This window comes from Ascaphus truei, chromosome 7 (assembly GCF_040206685.1).
Source record: "Ascaphus truei isolate aAscTru1 chromosome 7, aAscTru1.hap1, whole genome shotgun sequence".
NCBI classification, from domain to species: Eukaryota; Metazoa; Chordata; class Amphibia; order Anura; family Ascaphidae; genus Ascaphus; species Ascaphus truei.
In genome coordinates, this window is record NC_134489.1 from 27,049,610 (window position 1) to 27,057,813 (window position 8,204).

The window sequence follows — 8,204 nt, forward strand, 5'->3', positions numbered from 1 at the left end:
CTCAGACCCCTCACCATTGAGGGGAAAAAGCTGGTACTGCTGAACGAGATCCTTCCTGTCCTGCAGTACGTGGCCCAGGCATACCCGCCTTCGTCCGGAACCTGCAAGGAGATCTCCATGGCAGTGTTCCGCTTTGTCTGGGGGGCCAAGTATGAGAGGGGAAAGCGCGAGCTGATGTACAAGGAGCCGCACAAGGGGGGTAGAGGAATCCCCGATATCCCCACTATGCTGCGAGCCTTCTTTGTGAGCAACTGCGTGCGGATCACCCTGAGAGACTGCGACAAAGACTCCTCTGGCTACTCCATGTCCCGCCTCCTACTCCTGCCGCTCTGGAGAGCACTGGGGTGGGACAAGTGGGACAGCTCCATCCCTTACAGCTGGCGCACGGCCTGGTTCTACAAGGACGTGAAGAAGTTTGTGAGGCAGAACAATCTGGAGGGAGTAAAACCAGACCTGTGGAAGCCCAAGGTCATCTACAAAATGATCAGGGCTAAAGACATCATGGAATCGGTCCCAGGCCTCCACCCCAACACTTTTGGAACGGTGTGGAGGAATGTGGCATCAAAATGACTTACGAACAAACACAAAGACATTGCTTGGCAGGCCATACACGGGGGACTCCCTGTGAATGCGGACAAGTACCAGAGAAAACTCAGCCTCGTGAGGCACTGCCCCAGGTGTAACCCAGTGGAGGAAAGTGTCATGCACCTCTTCTGGGACTGCCCCTTTGCGCAGGCCTTGCTGCGTGCGCTGGACACGGACTTAAAGGATTGTATACCGAGGAAGTGCATCACGTACTACTCGGTGTTCCACGGACTTTTCACAGGAACACACACAGAGGACGCAATCGAAACCGGTTGGCGTCTAATGTGCTGTTTCAAAGACGTTTTACTATTCGCCAGGGAACGTTTGACCAAGGGGAAGAAGAGGATGTCGGTACAGGACTGTCGCAGGCTGCTCCACAGCCTGCTAAATGACTATTCCATCTTTGACGGTCCTGAGGAGGAGGACTAAACACCCCCCTCCCCACCCCCTTCCACTCCCCTGCCCCAAAGGTTTTTCTGTGCAATAAAGTTAGAGTTAATGTTTGTATGATATGTCATGCCTGTGGTGCGGTGCATATGTATAAATGCACTGCACCGTCGTGTTCGTCACAGTTTTTTTACTTTTGGGGAAACCATTAATAAAAATGTATGTGAGATGTATGGGATATGCACTGCGCCGTTGTCTACGTCGCGGTTTTTTTTCGTTTGGAAAATGTTTTATGTACTGTTATAATCTTGTTGTAAAGATTCGCTGCATAATAAAAGAATTTTCAAAACAAAAAAATCTGTTCTTATCAGTTTAATATCTGATACGTCCCCTATCTGGGGACCATATATTAAATGGATTTTTAGAACAGGGAGATGGAAGAAGAGCTTGCTCTGTCCACTCCACGCATTGACCTGGTATTGCAGTACCTCCAGGACCGGTGCACTTCCCTTTGGGGATATTTGGCTTGTATCAAAAAATAGAAACAAATCACTGTCTGACAGGAAAAAAAACAAACATGCATTTTTGGCTCTTTCTTTTGCAAAGAAAGAAGAAGAAGAAATGACAACAAAATAAAGCCTCCTTCGTTTTGCTGTCTCTTGTTTGTTCTTTTGCGTGGCTTCTTACTTTCTTTTCTTTTCAGCTCCTCCTCGCATGGAGCAGGAGTGCCGCCTGCTGCCTAATTCAGTCCGAACGAGCAGATGCCTAAGAAACTCCTGTTGAAGCTGTATCCAAATAGCCTGCATGGGAAACACTGCAGCAAGCAGCAAATGCCTGACTTGCTGGCTTCTTGTCACAATGGCTGGCTGGCTGGCTGAAATGACCTGAACTGAAAAGCCCAGCCACTGGCTGCTTGCTTGCTGCCTGAGTTTCATGGCAGCCCGGACGAGTCGGCTAGCAGAGAAAAAGTGGGCGGTTCCTATGCAAATGAACAGACGACGCCTGGGGCCGGAAAAAGACCTGGAAGCATGTGTCTTTTTGGCTGTTTGCTGGCCTTGCGGGCCTACCCGGCAGTGTGTGCGGCTGCTTTTCTGTACTCCATAGAAAGTCTTTGGCTTTTGCATCCGTCGTCGTCGTCGCCGCCGCCGCTGCTGCATAGACTCCCCGGAGCTGTGTCGGAAGGAGCGGAGGCAGGCACGCTGGCATGCTGGGGGAGGAGGCGAGCGGGCTGCCAGCGGCTCCCTCTGCCCTTCTCCCTAAAGCGTAGCGCCCCTGGCCGTCGGGCGGTGCTCGGGCGGGGGCCCATTTCTGGTTATCACTTCTCGGCTTTTGGCTAAGACCAAGCGTCTTGGGCCGTTTCGGGGAGGGATCGCGACCATGTCGTCGGATGACACATCCGTGCCGGCTTATGCGCGGCTCAAAGATTCAGTACGGTTTGAATTTACAAAGGAAAGAAAAGAGACAGCTCTGGGGTACATTGTGAAGAAGCTCTTACTAGGACTTTTCGAGGTGAGAATTGATCAAATTCTGGCAATTCAAGATTACCCTAAAAGAGGTGTATATGATGTTACCTTTACAAGTGGGATAATATGCCAGAACTTTCACAAAAACCTGCAAGCACATATCAAAGACCCCCTTCTGGAGGGAGTAAAGGTTACTCTACACTATCTTAATGAGGAAAAACTTATTATTGTGAAAATGTATTCCCCACACGTCCCTGCAACTGAGATAAAAACCTTTCTGGACAGATACTGCACAAAAGTTGTCTTTGTGGGGAATATTAATAATGAATTTGGCATTTGGACGGCCAAAAGGAAATTTCTGGTGACTTTTAAAAAAGACCCGAAAGGTCTAGATGGAGTAATGAGACCTCCAGTCAGGTTCAAATTTGGTAAATTCAATGGCGACCTATTTTATGCAGGGATGCCTTTTTTTTGTCGCTTGTGCACAAAGTATGGGCACACAAAGGAAGGCTGCAAAGAGAAAACATATTGTACAAACTGTGGAGCTTTTGACCATGACATGAGGAACTTTACTGAAGGCAAGAAATGTAATTTATGTAAAAAAAATGGTCATTTGTATAGTTTCTGCCCACAGCGTTCTCGCCAAAAAAACATGGCAGACACAAAAAGGAAGGAATCAGAAAAACCCAAAGAAGATTCACAAGTAGAAAGGGCGGAAGAATCAGCAAGTGGAGTGTCTCAGCTGGTTGTGAAGGAAACGCCCGAGGAGTTGCTGACCTCTGGAGAGCCTATGCTGTCCGTAATACCTGGAACGGAGCAGGCAGAGCCGATGTCAGAAGAACGCTCAGAAGCGGAGGCTTGGGGGAGTTCTGAAGACGAAGGTACTTGGCAAAAAAATCCAAAAAGAAGCAAACGGGAGGAATCACAAAAAAAGGAAAAAAGACTGTAAGAAAGAAAAATTATGTGGAAACATTAAAAACACCAGAAATGGGGATAGAAACTTACAATACTTATAGTATTCTGCAGGACATTGGGGGAATGGAGTCAGAACTGAGTATGGAAGCGGTAGAGGCACTGCAGGGCTCGGAGGTAATGGGGTCCCCGGTGGATGCCTCCTATGGGGGGGATGGTGACTCCTCTCCATGTGGGATGCCGTTCCTCTGTCCAGCAGGAGTGGAGATTTTTGGCGGTTGGGGAGAAATGGGTTTTGAGGAAAATGAGAATGAAATGATGTTGGACTCTCAATGATGGGGGTTACACTTAAAGGACTCATGTTTAATGTGAGAAGTATAAAAGATAAAATCAGAAGGAAAACGATTTTTGATTATTTAGCTTCTTTAAGTATAACAGTTTGTTTTTTACAGGAATGTGGCATCCCGTATATGCAAAATTACAATGATTACAAAAAAGATTGGGTGCATGGGCCATCTGTGTGGTCTGGGTCAAATGAAAATAGATCTGCAGGGATTGCTTTTTTATTTAAAGGGAATGTGGAGGTTACAACAATTAGAGAGTTGGTTCCAGGGAGACTAATGAAAATAAGCACCCTAATTGATGGTAACAGGTGGGATTTTATACATGTGTATACACCTCCAGACAAAAAAGAAAGAACAGAAATGTTAAAACAGTTAACCCTTTTTTTAGATAGTCCCTGCCCCCTAGTGATAGGAGGTGATTTTAATTGTATTATGAGAGGAGAAACCAGACTTGGGAAAAGCCACAGTAGAAATTATGACAAAACTGCTGGTCATTTAAAAAATATAGTAACAGATTTTAGCTTACAGGATGTTTTTAAACGGGGTAATCCTGGGAAACCAGAGGCTGAAGGTATGACATGGAGCAATGGAATTAGTTGCTCCAGAATTGATTTTTGTTTTTGCACTAAAGAGTTAAAACCGATCAAATGTCAATTACTGGAGAATGTGTTATCAGACCATAAAGTCTTGGTTTTTGAAATAGGAAGTGACAGGGAAAAAAGGATAAATAAAAGTGCATGGAAACTAAACACCACTTTGCTAGAAGATAAAGAAATATGTGCAAAACTTAGTATAAAAATTAAAGAATGGCAAAAACAAAAAATATAAGTATGTCTAGTTTTAAATGGTGGGAGAAATTTAAAAAGAAAATCAAATCCTTTTTTATAAAAGCATGTCAGGAGAAAGCTAGGGAAAAAAGAATGGTTTTTAATAATTTAAACCTTAAGATACAAACACTATATAAACTAAAAGAAGTAGGGTGCGAAATAAAAGAAGAAATGGAAAAAGCAAAAAAAGAAATTAAGAAAATTTTAGAAATAAGAGGTAAAGCAATAATATTCAATTCAAGAGTTAAACATATAGAAGAGAATGAAAAATGCACAAGATATGTTTTTAAGAAAAATGCGGCGAAAAAAGAATTAATAGAAGAAATGGACGGCGAAAAAACCCTTAAAAATATTTTAGTAAAGGTTGCAGACTTTTATAAAAAATTATATGAGGAAAAAAAGATTGATAAAGATTTTGCTAATGATATCTTAAAAGAATTAACAGTTAATTTAAATAAGGAAGATCAAGCCTTTTTAAATAAAGAGTTTAAAATAGAAGAGGTTTTGGAAACTATAAAAAGTTTTAAAACCAACAAAGTGCCAGGAGAAGACGGATTGCCAATTGAATTTTATACTACTTTTTGGGATATTTTAAAAGAGGATATGCTATGTATTTTTAAAGAATGTTTTAATACAAAGAAACTGCCATTGTCTTGGAAAAAAGGAACAGTCACGCTTTTATATAAAAAAAGGGACAAAAAAGACATTAAAAATTGGAGACCCATAACGCTTTTAAATAGTGACTATAAAATTTTTGCTAAAATGTGTGCAAATCGTTTTAAGCAAGTTGCAGGAAAGATAATATATAGCAATCAAGTGTGTGCAATACCAGGCAGGAACATGTGGGAGAATCTGAATCTTGTTAAGAATGTAATAGATAATGTGAAAAGTAGAGAACAAAAATTAGCTATCCTAACTATAGATTTTGAGAAAGCTTTTGACAGGGTCTCCCACGAGTTCCTGTTTTTAGTACTGGAGAAAATGGGAATACAAGATGGTTTTTTAAAGGTTTTAAAGGCTTTTTATGATGGATGTTCTAGTAAAGTGTTAATTAATGGTTTTAAGACAGATGAAGTAATGTTGAATTTAGGAGTGAAAAAGGGGGTCCTCTTTCCCCCTTACTGATCATATGTGTGTTAGAACCCCTTCCATGCGCAATCAGGAAAGTTAAAAGAATTAAAGGAATACCATTACCAGGAGGAGGAGGTATAGAAACAAAAATTATGGCATATATGGACGATATTACCACACTGTGTAAAGACCAAAGATCGCTCCAAACGACAATAAGACAAATAGAGTGTTTTTGTATAGCATCTCGTTTTAAAATCAATTATAACAAAAGCAATGTCTTAAAAATAGGTAATTGGGAAAACATAGACTTAGCAGAAATCCCAACAACAATGTCGGTAGATATCCTGGGAATAAATTTTAACGAGCAAAATAATGGGTTACAGAATTGGGACAAAATTATAGACAAGCTTAAAAAGAAAATACTGATGTGGAATATGAGGAATTTATCAATGGAAGGGAAAATCCTAATGGTAAAAATGGGTAACCTCCCAATACTTTTGTATACTGGGTTGGTGTTTCCGCCGCCCAAAGAGGTACTACAAAAAATAACAAAAATGTGTTTTACTTTTTTTTGGAGCTCACCATCAGAAAAACTCAAAAGAGAAACAGTATGCAAAGAAAGGGAAAAAGGGGGAAGAGGTTTTCCAGACCTGGGTTTGTTCCTTTATGTAAAATTTTTAGTATTTTGTATCCAGAACATTGGAAAAGAGAATTATTGGTCCTTTTTCCTGAAATATGAACTAGGTTTGTTTGCAAAGAAATACAATTGGTTTAAAATTTCCTTAAAAGCGCCGTTTGTGTTATGCTTATCAGAGGCGTATGAAATTTTAGAAAGAACAGTAAAAATGTATAATTTACAAAATAAATCAATAGAAGAGATGTCTGATCAAAAAAAATTAATCAAAAGTATAAAAAAAGAGGAAATGTTGTGTCCTATTGCATACTGTTGCGGCAGCTTTTATTCTTACAAATCACCGGCTTTTACCTGGCTTGTTCCTGGAATGCCACGCTGTTCACCTGGAGCATGCCGTGCTGCTTTTGCCGTCCCAGCCAGGGTCATGCCCGGCTGACGCGCGGTTGATGGGTTTATTGATAATGGTTCGGATTTAAATAGGCTGCAATACTTTGCGTGTCCACCTGATGGCAGAAATTCATGAATTGTAATGCACCGAATCAGTAATGTGTCGGCTTGCAGGTGTTTCGTTTAAAAAAGATACTGTACCACAGTGTGCCATTGTAACTTGGCCTTGGCCTTGAGACTGAAGGAAGAGTTGCCAAAATGTATCAATTTAGGCTTTTCATATTAAAGAATGACAAAGACCAGTTTCAGTTTGTGTTACACTATTCTCCAGAGACCCACCCGCCATGAGTGTTTAAGTGCAGCCTGCTTTCCAAAAACCTGACAGAAGGTACACGTATTTGATATGGGCCGCGATGAATGCAACAGAGGATGAGATGGCAACAGTTGCTCAAATTTATCAGTATTTTATCGAAAACTATGACTTTTACAAATTTTCGCCAACTCCTCATAAGTGGAAGCGTGCAGTAAGGAAAAGGTTATGTAGTGGCCCCTGTTTTCACCGTATTGAGCCCCAATTTGTTGGAGGGTATTGGTGTGTATCACCGGGGTTTTTCCCGTATCTATGATCATGGAGGCGGCAAAAGGCAAAGGGTCGTGTTAAAACCAACTAAGAAGCGACGGTCGCTGCCAAGCAATGCACCAGCACCAGCTTTAAATGATGGTCCCACTGTCAGTGACAACCCTGAGCCTGAGGCTGAGCTGGATTTGGCGTGCAGTTTTGATGAAGCTTGCATGTACCTAAGCGATTTCCAGCCTCACCTGCTGACTACAGGTGGACTAGTCCCGCTGCCAACTATCGACGTGGATGTTGAAGAAAGCTGGACTAGCAGTGGACCGGCGCCGGCACAAGCTGAATGGGAAATTCAATGGTGAGTACTGTCTTGTTGCCGTATTATTTTGGTGGGGCTGGCTGGGTACTTCTTTAGGGGGCTGACCATTACTGTACATTAAAACTTTTCTTTTTTTTTCCTCAGAAAAGAAAACGGCTAATGGGGGGATTTCGATGGATAATATTGTACTGTATGCTGATGTTTTCCGGCCATACAGTATACTGTGTAATAAACCCGAATAAATAAAACTATGCATTTATTCTACATATTCAGTATCGTTTCATTATGTATCTTCCACAGTAGACTGTACAGGCATACCCCGCTTTAAGTACACTCACTTTAAGTACACTCGCGAGTAAGTACATATCGCCCAATAGGCAAACGGCAGCTGACGCATGAGCCTGTCAGCACGTCCTGAACAGTAATACCGGCTCCCTACCTGTACCGAAGCTGTGCTCAAGCAGGGAGACTATAGAGCCTGTTACACATGCATTATTTACATCAGTTATGCACGTATATAACGATTGCAGTACAGTACATGCATCGATAAGTGGGAAAAGGTAGTGCTTCACTTTAAGTACATTTTCGCTTTACATACATGCTCCGGTCCCATTGCGTACGTTAATGCGGGGTATGCCTGTACAGTGGTATACAGTGCCTAACATCTATGGGCAAAAATAATTTTATTCCTAGGTGCCCTAGAA

The 8,204-nt window shown here is 41.9% G+C and overlaps 1 pseudogene; it reads left to right on the forward strand.

Moving 5' to 3' along the window:
- Positions 1-1,306: 1,306 nt before the first annotated feature.
- Positions 1,307-1,482, forward strand: LOC142500104 (U2 spliceosomal RNA; annotated as a pseudogene).
- Positions 1,483-8,204: the final 6,722 nt, after the last annotated feature.